Source organism: Bubalus bubalis, chromosome 10 (genome assembly GCF_019923935.1).
Source record: "Bubalus bubalis isolate 160015118507 breed Murrah chromosome 10, NDDB_SH_1, whole genome shotgun sequence".
Lineage (NCBI taxonomy): Eukaryota > Metazoa > Chordata > Mammalia > Artiodactyla > Bovidae > Bubalus > Bubalus bubalis.
Window position 1 is genome coordinate 31,580,861 of NC_059166.1, and position 19,985 is coordinate 31,600,845.

A 19,985-nucleotide genomic window follows, 5' to 3' on the forward strand; every position below is an offset into this window, starting at 1 on the left:
GCAATTCTGTATTTCTTATTAATACTCTAAGGAGCAATAATGATCAAAGCTCAGAAAGCTTATTAATGTGGTTAAATGCATTAAAAAGCCTTAGTAAAGACTATGCACTATTGATCCCGCTCATAGTCTTGGCTTTTGCAGAGGGTCCATTAAGGCACAGCATGTTATCAATGCAAATTAGTCCCCAGTGAGCTGTTCTCCTCTGTCTTAAAAAGAGGTGGCATGAAACTGAAGCTGAAATATTCTGAAAATTACTGAATAATTATAGCCCTTTTCCCCATGTTTTATATAATCTACTTGTACAGCATTTTTAATATTTAGTGTCTCATGCAAATAGCAGTTTCCAAATTGGATAATAGGGTATAATAAAAGAGACTTTTCCATAATATCTCAAAATATTATTTTATTTTCCTCCCCAGGGTCCCAATGAAGATAAATAATAGACACCGGGCCATGTTTCATACAAATAAAGTTTATATTATTGAATCCTTGTGATCCAACATTTTGTTGATCAAAATTCTTCTAAACTATTCACCTATATAAAGACCCCCCTCATAATTATTATAATTTTTTCCCTGATGAGCAGCCCATCAAAAATATTTTAAGTATTTTCTGCTTGAGAGGGATTAAATAAGGTTTGTTTTTTCTTTTCTCAGTAAGTGTTTTAAATTGCGGTGAAATTTACATAATATAAATTTAGCATTGTAAAACTTACAATTCCATGGTATTTAGTGCATTCGCAATGTTATGCAATTGCCACCTCTGGTTCCAAAATAGTCTCATCATTTCTCAAAAGAAAACTTCCATACACTTTAAGCAGTTATCCCCTATTCCGCCCAACCCCTACCCTGTCCCCAACCCCTCGTGACCACCAAAGTTTGATGACTTTAAAGCTGCTTGCAACCCATTAGAGAAAGGAATTTCTGTTTTTACCCTGGGAGCTGGGAGTGACCTGGAGTTCTCATTGTATATGGAGATTCCTGAGCCTCTATACAAAGATTCCAACACAAGCAGTCCTCTAGCCATTTCTTTAGTCCTTTCAACCCACTAGGGAGCTTTCTCTACTCCTAATAAATACAGTCAGCCTAACAGGGTGATGGAAGTGTGAATAGCCCTTTGACAACTGTCTTCTGATGGAAATGCCACGGCAGGGTGCAGGGGGTGCAGGCCAGGGTAGGGGAGGGTTTGGAGAGCAATGCAAGATGTCTACACAGCTGTCCTTCAGTATCCAAAAGAATCAGTTCCTGGACCCCATGGAGACCATCCATGGATGCCCAGATCTCTCAAATAAAATGATGTAGTGCAGCCAGCCCTCCGTATTCATGGATACCCAGAGTCAACTGTGTGCTGGAGTAGAGACTTGTGTGGTGAGGAAGCTTCTACTGGACTGTCCTACTGAGAAGAAAAGTTATTTGGAAGAGGGAGGAGGAGAAGAAGGAAGGAAGGAAGGGAACAAAGAGGCAGGTAAGGAGGTAGCTATGGCCTTCGGGGTACCTATGATCAATTTTTGACATAAGACGAGCTGTTGCTCCCTTTTCATCAGGGAGGAAGTTTATACTGGTTTGTCTTCAGGTGTAAACACGGGCAGTGTGTGCATTTGGTGGTGGGGATCAACAGTGCTTCTTCACTGATGTTTTCAGCTTTCTCGCCACAGCCTTATACATGATTCATCACTGAGAGTGGGTGGAGGGTGTGTGGGAGTGTGCGTCTCCTCCTTAGAGAAGGGAAAAGGCATGAAGTTGCAGAGAATGAGAGCAAGCTTTCTGGAGAAGCTGAGCAGGTTTGCAGGGCTGTGCTGAGGGCTGTGATTATGAATGTGCAGTGATTCCAGTTCTGCTGGTTGTTGCATTTTCTCAGCAGGGCCATCTCCCCAGTGTCATCAAGGCAAAGCAAGTGTGGAAGTTTATCTGCGGTTCAGGTTTGCCTGGAAGAGAGGCAGGTGAGGGCATGAAGGTATTTGCAGGGGAAAACAATTTCAACTATCTCAAGAATACAGAGAACTTAAAAGAAAATGATTTCATCATGGGTGATAATGCTAGGGACTGATAAAATATTTTCCCTGTCCTCACCTGTGGCTCTTCCTCTATTCTGTTCCCTGCCCAGACATATCACAAATATTCCTTTCCCAGAGGGTAAAATCTTGATGACCTTTAAAAAATATACTTATCATGAAAAGACAATTTATGTAAGAGCTAAAGCAATTTGATAACATGAAAAATGCTTCAAACTCATTAGTAAAGAAATGACAATTTATTTGCAACTAGCTCTGTGTCTTACAACAGAGATGTATTTGTTTTACAATGTCCAGCCTCCCGATCACACATTTTACAATGTGTGAACCCTCCTTCCTTCCCGGTAGGCAGGAAGAACTTCCATTTCCCTTGATTCAGGTTTCCACAGGGAGAGAGTGCCACCAGGACTATTTCTGATTTTTCTTCCTACCTCCTTCCTCTCCTCCCTAAGCAGGGGATCAAATGACTTATTTGACGAAACTGAACTTTCTCACTTTCAGACTCTTTTTTTTCTCTTGCCTGCTTTTTTGTGAGACAACCTATCTGAAATATACATATGTCCTCATCTGTTCTATGTCTTATGGTAATAGGTCTGCCCCTGGTGGGGACCAAGAGTAGCCTAGCTGTATCCTGTGATCAAGTCAATATATCTGTGTAACTCGGGTCTCATGAATTAGCAAATCCAGTTGGCCACTGATGTAAAACCATATTTTCTAAATGTATTCAAAATAAAGTAAATAATGGGTTAAATTAAAAAAGGAAACACCTAAAGTACTTTAGCTTGTTGCCCAGAATAGAGGTTCCCAAGTATCTGTTCATGGAGCTTGTTAGTGTCTCAGTAACTTCTTCCTGACATGCCTGAGCCCAGAAAAATACCTTATTAAATTCTATTTATTAAGTAGGTAGGTCCAAACAACTGAGTAAGTCCTTATGTCCTAACAATTCATTAGATGTTTAGGGGGAAAAAACCATAATTTGAGAGGAGAAATAATAACTATTTCCTTCTTAAACAGTCACAGCTACTTACTGATAGGATGTGTGTGCCTACTTGTTGGGCCCTACACAGCTTCTGAAATCTTAGAATCAGATAAAATTCCTTTTAGCTCAACAATCTCTTAAAAAGAGCTTTGCACAGATACGTCATCAAAAGAAATGTAATGTGATCTCATTTTGAAGCCGTGAACTCCCTTGAGCCATTGGTTCATGTGCTATTTAGTAGATGTTGAGTGTCGCTGTTTTCCTCAGAAATTTGCATCATTCCTTGACGTCTCTGTGAATTTCTTGGGGTGACCCAGGGAGCTGTCGTATAGAGTTTGGAACCACAGACCTGGAGATGAGAATCTTGTTTCAAGTTTGGCACTCACACTATTGTGCCCTCCTGCTCCCCCACCCTCATCATCATGGAAAAAAATGATGTTGATACTGAACACAGACAAAGGTCACAGGAAGTAAAACAGGCCCAGCATCTCAGTCAGAAAGACAAGAGAACTTCAACCTTATGAAGATGATAAGCAAGGTCTAGCATCACATCCCAGACCAGACCATGAGGGCCAAGAATGATGTGGGACGAACAAAAAGAGAGTCACACTGAGTTAGAATTATTGGTTCAAGGTCCCCGATTACAAGTGTTGTTCAGTTCCTTAGAGAGAGGCAAAGAAGACTCTGTTCCCTTGAATACCTTTGTACACCCATTTGATCTAAAGCCGAAGGGCAAGACCATTGAAAGGAAAGAACATGAGTGTTAGGGATAAACGGACCAGGTTTCAAAAGTTTTCTCACTTACAAGTTTGTGGTCTTGAGCAAGTAGTTGCTGTTGAGTTTGGTAAGAAAGTTATGATACCATCTGCCTCAACAGAAGTTGAGAATTGAATGCAGTAATATATAAAGTCTGTCTCACACATTCAACTCTTATTGCATGGTGATTATTCTGATATTATTGTTATTGCTTTTCTGAAGGAAACATAAAAGGAAAATTCTTCTTGGACAAAGTTAACTATTAAGAGAAATAAAAATGATCACTAATTTTCATGAGAAAAAGAATATAGGTATATAGGTATAATAGATATGTGTACGTATAACTGAATCACTTTGCTGTACACCTAACATTGTAAATCAGCTATACTTTAAAAAAAAATTTTTTTAAAGGATGGGGCCCAGGAGTTGTATCAGTATATGAATGTTTCCTATGGCACTTAGCATCACAGTGTACCAACAATGGAGGAGAAAAGATTTTTGAAACATGTGAAACCAAAAATTAGTTGATGGAAAATTCTCCAATCAGCAAGACATTTAAAATCTTAAGTGGAATATTTATTTCTCATGATATCTAATCAAATTGGAAATTCTCTCCTGTCAAGAACATGCTTGAAACTCAGCCATATGTATGACTGAGCCACTTCACTCTTCACCTGAAACTATCACAATATTTGTTAATAAATTATACCCCAATTCAAAAAAATAAGAAATATAAAGCTTAAAAAAAGAGAAAAAAAATAAAATTCATATGAAAATTCAAAAATAGAACATGCATGATAAAAGTAAATTTGCAATAATAAATGAAACATATTTCTTTGCTTTTTTGTAATAGTTATGAGAATAGAATTAATCAGAATTCCTTCTATAAAACACAAATATTTAACAATATTACAGAAAACTTCTGTGAGAAGTTGAGTGTCTGATTCATCCCAATCATCAATAATAAGAAATAAATTTCAATCAAACATAGTAGCAGACTGAATTACTTTCTATTTTATTCATGAAAAATTATTTTTAAAAGCTATTATCACATGAAGAGAAAAGTCAGGAGTACACAGCCATAATATAAGATAATATTAAAGAGGTGTGCCTAAGCAATTCATTAATTGTAAATATTACATTGTTTTTCTGGATTATGTGATGTTTATGGTATATGATATATTTTTAAAGTGCAATTTGTTGAGATTTTTTAAAAATTCAAAATAAATATTTAATTCATAACCACCATTGTATACTTTTTCTTAAAGGTGATATACTAAATTTGTACAATCTAATTATTTACCAAAACGTGGATCCATCCCCAAGGTGAAAAATTTCCTTAGAAAAACATCTTTACTACAAAGTCTCCTCCTAGAAGGGTAAATACAATGGAAACCAACACCTCAGTCTCTGGCAACCTTTACTCCAAAACAATGTGCAAACATGTTATGAAATAACTTTCCAGAGAAGTCACCACCCGTGGCCCACCAGTGAACCAGACCCGAGAAGAGGCCTCAGGGACGCTAGGAGGAGGTGACAGAGCCCAGATTCAGGGCGGGTGCTTGCCCCAAGGACCCAGCACTCCACAGGCAACACCGATTTTTACTCTCCCTAAACTAAGCGACTCAGAAGGTAATTTTAGGACTGTTTCTTAAAAAAAGAAACAAGTTCACTTCCTTGAAATATGCTCTCTATGTAAAAACAAAGAACTGCAGTTGTCTAGCAGCTGTTACCTAGTGATACGTAAGTACGTAGGTGTGACTAACAAATGTATAAATGTAATAAGTAGGTAGGTTGGGGATGGATGGGTGGTTGGATGGATAGATGGATGGCTAGATGAAAGAAAGAAAGAGGGAGGGAGGAAGTAAGAGGAGAAGGGAAGAAGGGAGGAAGAAAGGAAGCAAGGGAAAAAAGGAAAGAAAAGAAAGAAATGGAATGAGAGAGAACTTGGGCAGATGTTAAATGTCTTTGTCTTTAAATGTGGAATTCAATATTTTCCCCAAATACATCCTAATTCCCTAGGTCTTCTGATAGGCCTTCCAATTGTACCATGTACCTCAAATACTTCCTCCTTCATTAGCTGACTTTGGGGTTAGAGAAATTCACTTAGATGCCCTCAGAATACAAGTGAAAGTCACTCAGTCATGTCCAACTCTTTGAGACCCCATGGACTATAGATTGCAAGGCTCCTCTGTCCATAGAATTATCCAGGCAAGAATACTGGAGTGGGTAACCTTCCCTTCTCCAGGGAACTTCTCAACTCAGGGATTGAACCCGGGTCTCCCGTACTGAAGGCAGGTTCTTTACCATCCGAGCCACCAGGGAAGGCCCTCAGAACACAAACAACCGCTCTAAACCTTTGCCTACTTCACAAAATGATAAAAAGCCTGTAGGACAGCATCACAGTCCCAGAAGTTACTGTGACTGCCACTCAACTGACGCAAGTAAAAGCTTTGGAAAGAGGAAGGAGAAAAGGTTCATGGGAGAGGGTGGAGAGATGTGAAGAGCGAGGAGGCGTGGCAGTGGCAGAGAAGGACAAAGCTAGTGAGCACAGTCAAAACAGCCATGGCTGAGTTTGGAAAAGTCCAGGGGAGATGCTGGTGAAATAACTGGGATGAGTGGCCACTGCCAACCTAACCTCTGAGGCCAGGGCCCCAGGGAATTCCATCTTGACTTCACATGGAGTTGCTCCCAGAAGGAGCAACTCAACCCATTCCATCATTGAGAGAATTTCTAGAAGCTGAAGCCGGAGGCAGTATGGAACAATCTGTTTCAGTGCTCTTTGATTTAGGGTATTTTAATTACCTGGGTGAAAGAATGTGATTAGTACACATTGACCTCACAGATAAGTAAGCAAATACCTCAGTTTCATTCTCTATGTTCAGTTTCCTGAAGGGTCTTTCAACTGGTGGAATCCAGGCAGAAGTCAGCAGATAAGGGTGCCCGCTCATGTAATCCATACAGCTGGGTCTTGCAGGGCCCAGGGCAGACAGAGAAAGGCAGAGGGTGGATCTGACAGAATAACTGAAAATGTCTAACGCACCAACTTTATCAAGCCGGCAAGGAAGGCAGCCTAAGATTGAAGACGGCACTGTAGAAGTCAGATCAGAGACAAAGACAGATCAGACCTGGCGACTGATGACAAGCAGCTCTGAAGTCCTCCCTGTCTCTGGGATTTCTGCTCTGTAAGACAAGTTTCCACATTGCTCAAACCTGTTGAACTCATACGAGCTGTAACCTGCCACAGAAACTATCTTGACTCAGTGCTTTTACAAACTGCAAGTGGTAACCCGTTAGCAGGTGGTGAAATCAGTTTAGTAGGTTAAAAACATCCCTTTTAAAAAATGGAAAGGAAAACAGAATGACTAGATTGGAATATCTGAGAAGACATCACACAATAAAAGAATAAATATCTTTTCATGAAACTTATTTCAGTCATGGTGCTGGAAAAGATTCTTGAAAGTCTCTTGGACTGCAAGGAGATCCAGCCAGTCCATCCTAAATCAGTCCTGAATATTCATTGGAAGGACTGATGCTGAAGCTGAAGCTCCAATACTTTGGCCACCTGATGTGAATAACTGACTCATTGGAAGACCCTGATGCTGGGAAAGATTGAAGGCTGAAGGAGAAGGGGATGACAGAGGATGAGATGGTTGGATGGCATCACCGACTCAATGGACATGAGTTTGAGTAAGCTCTGGGAGTTGGTGATGGATGTGCTGCAGTCCATGGGGTCGCAAAGAATCAGACATAACTGAGTGACTGAACTGATTTCAGTCGGGTATGTGTTCATACACATATATACTTTATACTAGACATGTAAAATGTATATCTCTGTCGTGTCCAACTCTTTGTGATCCCATGGACTGTAGCCCACCGGGCTCCTCTGTCAATGGGATTCTCCAGGCAAGAATACTGGAGTGGGTTGCATTTCCTCCTCCAGAGGATCCTCCCAACCCAGAGATCAGACCCATATCTCCTGCATCTCCTGCTTCGCAGACAGATTCTTAACTACTGAGCCACCTGGGAAGCTCATATCTTATTGTGAGTCATGGTTTAAAAAACGTTTGAAAGTCACCCTGCTAACTGAAAAAACAAGTTTTTTCCCTCAGAAGTTTCTTCTCAGGCACATTATCCATTCAGGAAATTGCCTCAACATTGAAAACCTTCAGGGCATCTTCAAGAGCACAGCAGTCTTTGTGATGACAGCTTCTAGAATTCTCTATCTGTGAAAAACAGGCCATGGGGTTCAAGAGGCTACAGTTCTCCCTATAGTAATACAACATTGCTCTCTTATTTTTATTTTTTAATATCCAACATGTTTTCAAAGTTTTGCTACTTTCTATGCAAACAAATACCCCACTCCTAATTTCTGTAGATACTGAAGAATGCTTTGCATTCCAGGTCATCAGTAACTGATTTCTTTTATCCTGATTCTAAAATTCTCTCCAAGACAGAACAACTGAGAATTTTCCTTACAGGTCCCATTCACAATCCCTTATTGTAAGATTGTCTAGCAAACTAAACTTGCTATACTGGAAGGTACTTACTCTGACAGTTGTAGCAAATACAAAAATCCCCCCACTCCCCTTTACTGCCCCCCACTCCCGAGATATCTGCTAGTAAAACACTGAACAGAATTTCTAGCTCATTTTTGAGAGATAAAAATGCAGGAATTTCCAGGGTCTCTTCTCTCTATTGTCAGACAATGATCCTTTTGTCTGGTGATATAAAGCATTTAAAACTAAGGGGTTTAGAAAAGGTGTATAAGTGTGAATGCCCTTAGAAATGCTTTCAGCTACAAGTAAGAGAAAAGTAAGGAAGACATTCAATGATCTCAGTTAACAAGTTGTCCAGGGGTACACAGTTCTGGGTTCCATTTTAGGAGCAGTGGCTAAAAATTACATCAAGTGTTCAGTCTCTTTTTATATTTCCACTCTGCCATTTTTAGTATATTGGCTTTTTACCCAGTTATTGCATCACTTCATGGTTACAGGAAAATGGATATAGCTACAAGGAAGTCATCCTCACTTAGCTACTTTCAAGACAAGAAGAAAGGCTTAAAGGTCAAAAGGCTTTTCACAAGTCTCTACATTTTTTAACCAGGAAAAAACTCTTTTCTAGAAGCTCCTTCTCTCAACAGATTCCCTTACACCTTTTCAGCCAGAAGTTGGTCACATGCAAAACACTAGACCAACTACTGGCAAACAGGAACCAAATTACCATGATGGCTAAGATGCATGAGATTCATTTGCTGGAGATCACCACCTGCCTTGAGATTTAGGAATCTGAATGAAATTAGGATTCTGTTGGCTATCAAAGAGGAATGGTTGTTGGATAAGTGCCTTTCACAACACCTCCCTCCTCTCATTCTGCTAGCAGAATTGGACAGCCTCATCAGAGCAGGCTAAATGGCTTTTGTAATGTCAGTTCATTGGCAAGGCTCTTGGGAAAAGCAGTTGCTGGTGTGCTTTCCCCATAATGAGTAAAATTTTGAAAACTGTGGAAACATAAAAAAATGACCTGACACTCTTAAACTTCAGCTTCAGCAGAAGAAGCTTTAACTAAAGATTTTCTATGCCAAATGCCAACTAGAATGAGATTAATGTTGTATAAGCCTAAATGTTCAGGTACATGAGTCTATTAGAATGAATAGCTGAGGATATCCCGGATTTGGTTTTAATTCTCTGTACATCTATATTCTACAAAATCTTAAGAACAAGTCAAGTTGGCTCTATTATGTAACCAAATACACATCTATGTTAACGTACATATACAGTGAAGACTAAATTAGTTATTCCCTCAGTTGACATACATCTGAAAATACCTCCTTACTAGATCACTTCATTATTTAAAGCAAAATTGGTAAAGAATCCAACTGCAACGCAGAAGACAGCTTTCAATGCAGAAGACCGCTTGCAGTGCAGGAGACCTGAGTTCGATCCCTGGGTCAGGAAAATTCCTGGAGAAGGAAATGGCAACCCACTCCAGTATTCGTGCTTGAAAATCCCATGAACAGAGGAGGCTGGCAGGCTACAGTCCATGGGGTCGCAAGAGAAGGACACGACTTAGCTACTTCACCACCACCACCACAATAAATTTCTAAGGGAAATTAAAACTGCTCACTTGCACGGTGAAAATATTGATTAGATGCTTTTATAGAAACTGGGTCCTTTTTTTTTTTCAGATAAAATCTATTTATTAAAACGGAATACCAGATCAGTATTCCACTAAGCCAATAGATAGAGATCACTTACTCTGTGCTAGACATTTTCCAGGCATGTTCTCGTTTAATCTTCACAAGTCCTACATACAGGCATTCTTTTCTTCTCTCTCTCTTTTTTTCTTTCTTTCTTTTTTTTCCCCTGGCTCTGCCACCAGGCATGTGGGATCTTAGTTCCCCAACCAGAGATCAAACACAAATCCCCTGCATTGGAAGCACAGAGTTTTAACCACTGAACCTACAAGGAAGTCCCAGTTTTCAAAATTTTACATATGAAGTAAGTTCTAAGAAGATGATGTAAATATTCCACACTTATCAAAATATTTTTTAGTATTGTCAAGTATGTTGAGGTCATTATCATAAATCTGTAGTAATAGATTTAGCTTTGGGTTGAACTAGATATTTTACATTTGCTGAAGTGTATGGAGATTAAAGTTATGATTTACTTAATTTGTTTAGACTATTGAAGTTCTTTGTTGAATCCAAGAAAAAACAGATTCTGGTTAACTTAAGTAAAACTGAAACATACTGGAAGAGCATGGAGTACCTCACAGAATCAAGGGAGAACAAATAACTGGCTCATTGGAAGAATAAGAAACATAAAAATTTCCAACATCTAGGTAGCAGGAACTAACAGATCACTTCCTTCAGGAAAACCACCATAGAGATGATCTATTCTGCTCACCTCCTTTGGACATGGCCTAATTTCTGGGAAGTTGAATCTGATTGGTAACATGCCTTGGGTAAGGCTTGGGTAACATGCCTTACCATTTTTCAAGAGGAGGGCAGAGATCTTGATTATTGACACAACATAAGAAAAGAGGAGTTCCCTAAGGGAAAAAGAAGGTGATTTTTCCAGAAGATGAAGGTAGGGATCCAGAGTTGGCAAAAAAACAAGTACATTGCAGAGCTGGGGTTCAAACCATGCCAAATCTTTTGCTCTTTACCATTTTCTTGTTGTTATTTTTTCAATCATTTATTAGTAAAATAGTCTCAGTGAAGCAAAGTGAGATAAATTTATGGTAATTATGGCATTCCTGTGTATAAGTTCAGTGATTAATACCAGCACTCACAGAAAAGATTCAAAGGAATCCAATGGCAGGTCCTGCTGATGATTTTGGCATCTTGTCTGTTGATCTCCTTTCGGCCATGGCCTGCTTGTAAGGAAACTCTGTTAGTGGCCAGACTCATCATTTCAACCAAAGCCAGCATCATTGAGTTGCTTTAGTTCAATTCAATTGCAGAAGTGTGTACTTCCTTTTTCCATCTTTCTGACATCAGAAAATGAACATTATTACTACTCTTAGTGTCATCTAGCAGTTTCACTTGTGGTTTACTGTTCCTGTATTAGCTCTGGGATACAAAATAACAACTCATATTTTAAAATTTCCAAGTTCTCTTTTCATATAAAGATTTGCTTTTCCACAAAATTTCCACAGTTTTCATAAATGTGTAAAGAGACAACTCAGGTTATAAAATTTTGCTTTTTAGGTTTCCAAGTTCTGTTTTTTAAGGTTTCAGATTATAAAATTGCCATCTGAAAGTCCCTTCGATATTTTTAAATTCTCACCATTCAATATCTTTATTCTTCAAAGCTGTAACATGTATTACTTGAAATGCCCAAAGGTTTCATTTGGAATGATGAAAGCAGGCTTCTTTTTTCTCATAAAATACTGTATGTATTTTAGGGTAGCTTGGTCCTGGTGAATAAAACCAAATAGCTAAAACCTAGCAAAGAAATAAAGAATGGGGGAAAGAGAGGAAGAAAGGAAGGAAGGAAGGAGAAGAGGAGAGAAGAGGAGGAGAGAAGAAGGGAAAGAAGGGGAGAAAATTAAAAGATATATGTATATAACAATTATTTTTCTCTATCATTTATTGAATTTGTCAGGATGTGGGATAGGGTACACATCTACACACAATCTCAATTGATGACAAAGATAATTACTACTATAAATAAATACATGCTTGTGAAGGAGATGAAAGGATAAAGCAAAAAAAATGAACCATGACACTGGTCCATAAAAATGGACTGTGGCAGTGCTACATTGAAGAATTTAATGAAAATCTATTGTTCTTAAAAGGACTCCTGAAGCTCCAGTGAGACTTACTGAGTAAAGGGACTATGGATGTTGCTCTAAATCTAGACTCTGAGAGTTTCAGTCCTAACCCTGTCATTGAAAGACATGTAATCCAAATCAAATAACACCACACTATTTCTGTGGGCCCCCCATTTCTCATTTAAAGTGAAGATAATAAAACCACTTACTAAATTTTGTGTTTGTGTGAGATAACATTGCCAAGGTACTTAGAATGTGGCCTTCACTTTACATTGTTATATCTATGTGTAGGATATTAGGGAACCTTGAAAAGTATATTGTAGAAACAATATCCATTAACATGAGGAAACATTTGTTATAAACTAGTTACACAGCATGAGTCTATTTTTAATGAGCTATATATATTCATTGTCAATGGAAGCATATAATACGTGAATAGTGGTTATCTCTGAGTGGTAGGATTATCTTTGAGTGATAGGATTATGAGTGGTATTTATTTGTTCACTGTGTTCTTCCATATTTTCCAAATTTTACCAAATGAACCTGACTGATTCTATAATCAAGAAAAAAAAATCACTAGAAATACAGCTAGTATTTCTGTTTGTTTTAATGGTTGTAACTGTGTGTGCTCAGTCCCTAAGTCATGTCTGACTCTTTGCAACCCCATGGGCTATAGCCTGTCAGGCTCCTCTGTCCATGGGATTTCCCAGGCAAGAATACTAGAGTGGGTTGCCATTTCCTTCTCCAGGGGATCTTCCGGACTCAGGACTAGCACCCATATCTCCCATATTTGCAGGCAGGTTCTTTACCACTGATACACCAGGGAAGACCAATGGTTGGAAATAGGAAAGATGAAATCAAGTTAAGGAAAAAAAAAAGTTTTTCCATTCTGATGGTCAAGATCAAAGGAAAACTTGCTAGGTAAGAGAGAAGTAAAAAAAATCTTCAGTTCAGTCCAGGGTACCTTGGAGGGAAAGGAAAATAATGCAGGACTCAGATTCAAGTGTGTGTTTAGATCTTAACTACAAAACAATAATCCTCTGACCTTACATAAGCAACTTAATGTCTATGATCTTCAGTTTCCCATTTATAAATTAAGGCTGGTTCATGCCTGTTGTGGAGACTTTATGAACTATGTGAAGGGTTAGACATATAGTGTGCATTCAATAATGATACCTTTATCTCACATAGAGGCCAATCTATCATCTCCAGTACTCATTAAATGAAAAAAAGTAAGAATATTTTTATATAGCTTCCTGCCATAAACTGGAATTTAAGTAAGCTCATGAATGTAATAAATAACTCAATAATCTGTATTCCTTTTATTAGTGTTTGAGTCCAAAGAGCAAGACTGGGCTTCATTGTTTTAAAGAGACTATTTATTTCTACCTGATCTTGGTTATATCTACTATCCAAATGATTTTAAAAAATGATGAGCTAACTGAATCTCAATTTATTTAGGAAAAAAAATAGCTTCTTAAAAATGAAATAATAGTAATTCTACTATTTATTCTGGGCCTCCATGCCACCCATCTTGACATATTGGGCATTATTTCCATTGTTTTGAGGTTTCAAGTATATTTAGCTTCATGGCCAGATGAGCTCTAAAGCAAAGGAGAGGGAAAAAAGAAAGAAAAATCCCTTTATTATTATGTGGTCCCAAACTTCATTACTCTCATAAGACATGTTTTTCAAATTTTAGTGTGTATGTGAATCTTCTGGGCACCTGACTCAGTGGCTCCAGAATAGTTTCTGGAATACTGTTACTAACAAGCTCCTGGGTAATGATGCCACTGGTCCATGAACCAATCTTTGAGTAGCAGGCTATAAAAGGGCTCTAGTCAACAGTGTAACTGGCATAAATGCTCCTGTATTACAGGGCACACAATTGAGGAAAAGGGAAATTTCTCATGATTCCTCCAACACCCAAATATTATTATTAATGTTTCTAAGCTTGTGCTCACTTTGTTCCTGCTGACTTGCTTGCTTCTAAAGCCCTCATTCATTTGGTGAGTTGTGACTTATCCTTTAAGTTTCATGTTCTAAGCTATGTCTGCTAGCATAAGACCTGCCCGTAGGCCAGGTCCCTAACAAGTCCCTGTGGGCTGAAGGGGACACTTCTGCGCTTCTGTCTAACCTCATAGACAAAATGAGAATGTCTATCCTCACTGACTCACCTTCTCAGAGTCCTTCAAAAGCCCATGGAGAGACTCTTGGTATGAAGAGGGTGCCCTTTTAGGTGCAGTCCTTCTGCAGCCCTTCCAACCAGGTATTTTCCTAAACTCAGCCATCTTTCAGGACATCTAGTCCACTTGACCAGGAATGGTCCATGGGTTTTTAACTCTTCAACTTTTGGATAGTCTTTTGAGTTCTTTGAGGGGAAGATACTTATAAAAATACAAAGTGATATACAACTATCCAAGTAACACAGTGGGATTAATAACAGCTGTTTTCTTTAAAACATCAAAATATTTCTATGCCCCTGAGCCTATTTTCTATCTGGCAAGGGAAAACACAAACTTCTTGTGGCATGAGTGAATGAAGGTGGTCAGTCAGGGACAGGGTCTTGGCAAGTCCATGACTCTTCTGAGCCTCACAGCATCCAGCCACCCTCCCACATGGGAATACCACCCAGAGTTGCCCGATTTCCCAGATGCCAGAAATCTAGATTTTTATACGAAATCTCCCATATCAACAAATCCAGTTTGGGGTTTTATTTAAACACTATGAAAGCCAAACCAAACAAATCTATGGACCAGATGCAGCTGGTTGAGGGGGAGACGAGGAGGAACACGTGATTTTTTGTATTTGATTTAAAGTGACTCTGCTTTGAAAACAACTTTCACTTCTAGCCTGCTGAAATCCATCACAGCCGGGTGTAAAGCTTACCAGTGCCTGACCTAGTCTGTGCTTGGCAACAGCTTCCCTCTTAAACTGAAGTATGAGCAATAATGTCAAGTCTTGCTCAAGATATTCTTAGCCTCTTTCCATATAAATTTATACACGTAGTCAGCAACACCCAGAATCATCTGGAAAGTCTAGTTTCTATGTCTGCATTCACTGATACAGTATTTTCTTTTCTCTGGGCCTTCTTTGCAGAAAAGAGCTACCATGTAACATAAGGAATCAAGAGGGCTGGATGAACCCATCTGTTTTTTGACCAAAGTCGATGTGGGTAGTGTGGCATCTGATTCCAATTCTGTTGGTGCAGCAGCTTCTCAAGTCTGACAGGTAGTCTCTAGATATTTTAGGCTTAGAAAGCCAAAAAGAAAACTACAAAACTTGCCCAGGTTGACCAGCACATGGAAAGGAGAAAATTAGTGGTTGTGTCGGCAGTATATTCCATATTCAGCCAACAGCATCCCAGGTGGCTCACTGGTAAAGAATCCTTTGCTGATGCAAGAGACACAAATTCGATTCCTGGGTTGGGAAGATCCCCTGGAGAAGGAAATGGCAACTCACTCCAATATTCTTGCCGGGAGCATCCCACGGACAGAGGAGCCTGGTGGGCTCCAGTCCATGGGATCGCAAAAGAGTCGGATATGACTTAGTGGGTAAACAACAACAACCCTGCAAATCAAATGACTACACCTGTAAGAATATTATACTCAAGGTGCCAAAAGCACTACTTTTAAAAAATATTTATTTATTTATTTTGGCTGCACAGGGTCTTAGCTGCAGCATGTGGGATCTACTTCCCCAACCAGGCACCAAACCTGGGCTCCTGCATTAGGAGTATGGAGTTTTAGCCACTGGACCACCAGGGAAATCCCCCAAAAGCACTATTTTTATTGCTTTCAGTTTTGAGGATTTCATTTTTATTTTTCAGATAGGAAAACAACCATCCCCATAACCAAAGTAATGACTTCATGTCTTACATACCTTGGAATTCTCCTTGCAATTTGTCAACTCAACAAATGGGTGAATATATTATCTTAAATCACAGAGGCTAGAACAATGACCTTTTTTACTCTGTCTTATGTACAAGGTGACAAATCACAGGTGCTCATTTATTACACATAGCAATGAGTGAATAGCAGTGAATAAATAATGATGAATAAGCAAGAGGCTTGTAAACTCCTTCTGACCACTAATGGGCAGTGTAGTATTTCCAGTGTAATAAGTATCATAAAGGTATTAATATATGGAATTATGAGACTATATAATAGGAGGTTTTGAGTTAGGGGTATCAGTGAAGTTTCGCTTGGGGAAGAGATAAAGGGTATATAGGGCTGTTCATTAGGAAAAAGGGTAGAAAGAACATTCTGGGCCAGGGGTCAGCAAATTAAAGGCCATGAGGCAAATCCAGCTCATCACATATATTTATGTATATCTATATTATGTATATTACATATATATATGTATCAAATATATATTTGATCAGCTGAGAGCCATGCCTACTCATTTACTCAGCGTCTGCAGCTGCCTTTGGATAAGATGGCAGATTTCAGTAGTTGGGAAAGAAATTATATGATTTGCAAAGTCTAAAATATTTATTATCTGCATCTTCACAGGCAACATGTTATCGACCTATATTCTAGGCAGAAGGAATAGGATATGCAAAAGCCCTGTGGCCAGAGAGAAAATGAATAGAAACAAGTGAGAAAAGGCCTATGTAATCAAAATGAGGAGAGTAAGGGGAGAGATGATAAGAGATGGTAAACAAGGTGAGAGATGAAACCAGAAAGATAGGTGGGCCAAAACCAGATAAAGTCTTGAGGGCCACATTAAGGAGTTTGGGCTTTATCCTGAAGGCAATCTGAAGCCGTTGGAATCTCTTAGGCATGAGGCAGATAGACTTGACATGATTAGTTTATATGGGAAGGCCACTGAAGCTACACTATGACAAATGGATTGAAGGAAGATGAAGTGGAGGCAAATACAACACAACAGACTTTTGAAGGAGACTAACCAGTCCATTCTAAAAGAGATCAGTCCTGGGTGTTCTTTGGAAGGACTGATGCTAAAGCTGAAACTCCAGTACTTTGGCCACCTCATGCGAAGAGTTGACTCATTGGAAAAGACTCTGATGCTGGGAGGGATGGGGGGCAGAAGGAGAAGGAGACGACAGAGGATGAGATGGCTGGATGGCATCACCGACTTGATGGACGTGAGTTTGAGTGAACTCCGGGAGTTGGTGATGGACAGGGAGGCCTGGCGTGCTGCGATTCATGGGGTCGCAAAGAGTCAGACACGACTGAGCGACTGAACTGAACTGAACTGAACAATTTGCTCAGGATAAGCAAACTACTACAAAACTTTGAAATTTCATTGATTTATCATAACAAAGAATTCCTTACTTACATTGCAGCACAAAGGGACTGGAGGTGGACTCTCCCTCCTGAGAATCATCAGAGTTCTCTACTCAGCCAGCAGCATGTGTGGGAAGAGGGCCAGGGATTTTTGTGGGGAGGTTTATAAAGGCAGGACTAGAAAAAACACAATCACCTCCACTCACATCTTTGGCAAAAATTCAGTCATATGATCACACCTAACTGCCCAAGAAACAGAGAAACATGGATACTGATAGATCTTTGCAGGAAGCAACTAGTAGCTCCTGGCCTAAGCCTCCATCAATAACTATGAAAATCGATCCATATTGTTGCTAATTTTAAGCAAATATTCACTGTAGAGCTGCTTCATTATAACATGGCTTGTTGATATTTGTTTTATATATATAGTAAATATTGATAGTATTTTAGCTTCAAACACTTTTTCAAACTGTAGGTCACTACCCATTAGTGGATCATGAATCAATTTAGTGAATTATAGCCATAATTTAAAAAAATAATAAAAGAGACTTTAAAATATCTGAGCACATCACACATAGAAAGAAAAATATGTTAGTAAAACTTTTCTTCAGATACACACATATATACTGGTGCTGCTGCTGCTAAGTTGCTTCAGTCATGTCCAGAGAAGGCAACGGCACCCCACTCCAGTACTCTTGCCTGGAAAATCCCATGGAAGGAGGAGCCTGAAAGGCTGCAGTCCATGGGGTTGCTGAGAGTCTGACACGACTGAGCGACTTCACTTTCACTTTTCACTTTCATGCATTGGAGAAGGAAATGGCAACCCACTCCAGTGTTCTTGCCTGGAGAATCCCAGGGACGGGGGAATCTGGTGGGCTGCCGTCTATGGGGTCGCACAGAGTCAGACATATATACTGGATCATAGTAAAAAATACATATTGTGGATTATGGTCAAAAATTTTGAAAAAACACTGACCCATAAGATAAATGGATAGTCCTATTTAATGCCAGTCTTAGAGTTCTAAGATAGTTTTTTTAATCAATAGATAATCTATGCATTGCCTCAATTGATGTATTCTAATGTTTATGTTTGTTAGGATCAATATTGTGCTTTTGAAGATGAATGTTTAGGGGCATTCACTGGTTATTCACTCAGAGAATTTTTTTAAAAAACATATTCAGTGAATAATCTACAGCTATATTTAGTGAATGATAACTCCTAAATTTAAAAACAGAACAACAACCAAAAAAACCTCAAAAGAAAATCAATTAGAAGAAGAAATTCAACAACAGGACACAAACCAGTAGACAAAGAGAATCTGTCACCAAACTCACTTTCCTCTTCTGTGTGTAGTGACCAGGAGCACTGAGAGAAATTAAAAGACCCGACCTGACATTTTTGTACTGAAAAAATAGTTTCCAATAATACCCTGATGATAGTCAGTTTGATTTGGGGTAAAGAAAACAGTCTATTCAGCAAAGAGTTTTGTTCCTACACATCGTTTATTCCCTATTTAAGTGACTCTCTAAACACACACACAGACTACAGGTGCCTATGAATGTTTAAAAGCAAGCAACCAGAGACTTGATCTTGCCAGCCCTCCCTGGGATCCAATTCACTTAACAGTCTACCAAGGTCACAAGAGTTATCAAAGGTTTTGCTTATTTAATTAGAATAAATACTAAGTAGTTAGTTAACCAAGTTGTCATCAGGGGTAATTTCTCACTGTTATTTCATGATTATTCCATCATGGCAGAGTGAAAAAGTGTGAGCTGTGTTGTTTGAAGCAGCAGTTTGTAAAGCCACAGCTGAGATGAGCCTGATATGTATATTTCAAGAATGTTATAGGCAATACATTGCAGAGTTTTATTAATAGATCTGGAAGGGACCTATATATGGGTCATGTACATCTCATCATATTGATGAGAAAAATATGTGTTGAAGTGGTCCACTGGGATTCAACCCAGGTTTTCATCTGTCGATTCATCTTACTTTACTGCTTCCCTTTGAAAACACCCATGTTTGCATGGCGTGAGCCCCTAAGTTCCACAGGGTCTACCGCTCTGATTCTCTGACAGATGGAGGGAAGACATCTGAACAGCTGGGGCTCTGCATTGCACCAGGTCTGCTTTTCTGGGATGGACTGAGCAGCTGCTTTAGGCAACACACTCTGTATTTCAGAAGCAACACTGAAGGCAGCGAGGCAGGTGAACCAAACAGATGGTCTCTGATTGACACACTTAACATCCTACATTCCTCAAAGGGCAGTCTGACTCTCTATGCCTGCATCACGAGGAGATGCTGTCCCTGCATTGTACACACTGTGTGTTCCTCTACAAGCCTGTGTGTCTTCATTTATTTCTGAAACATTTATGATATGCTGAGGACACGTTATGTGGCAGGTCCATAACAAGAAAACAATAGCAATGAAAAACAGGGTGAAATATTTTAAGTGACACCCTAAAAGTATATACGCTTCCCAGGTGGCTCAGTGGTAAAGAATTCTCCTGACAATGCAGGAGACGCAGATTTGATCCCTGGGTCGGAAGATCACCTGGATGAGAAAATGGCCAACGCACTCCAGTATTCTTGCCTGGGAAATACCACGGATAAAGGAGTCTGGTGGGCGATAGCCCACGGGATCACAGAGAGTAGGACACGACTTAGTGACGGAATCGCAACAACAAAAGTACACAAATAGAGTTA

At 39.3% G+C, this 19,985-nt stretch overlaps 2 long non-coding RNA genes across 2 annotated transcripts; both read right to left on the minus strand.

Moving 5' to 3' along the window:
- Positions 1–459: 459 nt before the first annotated feature.
- LOC123327678 lies at positions 460–11,322 on the minus strand. The gene is made up of 2 exons (XR_006542333.2): positions 11,043–11,322; positions 460–1,924 (listed from the first exon to the last, which is right to left on the minus strand). It is a non-coding gene; the product is annotated as an uncharacterized LOC123327678 (long non-coding RNA).
- On the minus strand, positions 2,238–4,453 carry LOC123327677. Its single transcript, XR_006542332.2, has 2 exons — positions 3,796–4,453; positions 2,238–3,339 (listed from the first exon to the last, which is right to left on the minus strand). It is a non-coding gene; the product is annotated as an uncharacterized LOC123327677 (long non-coding RNA).
- Positions 11,323–19,985: the final 8,663 nt, after the last annotated feature.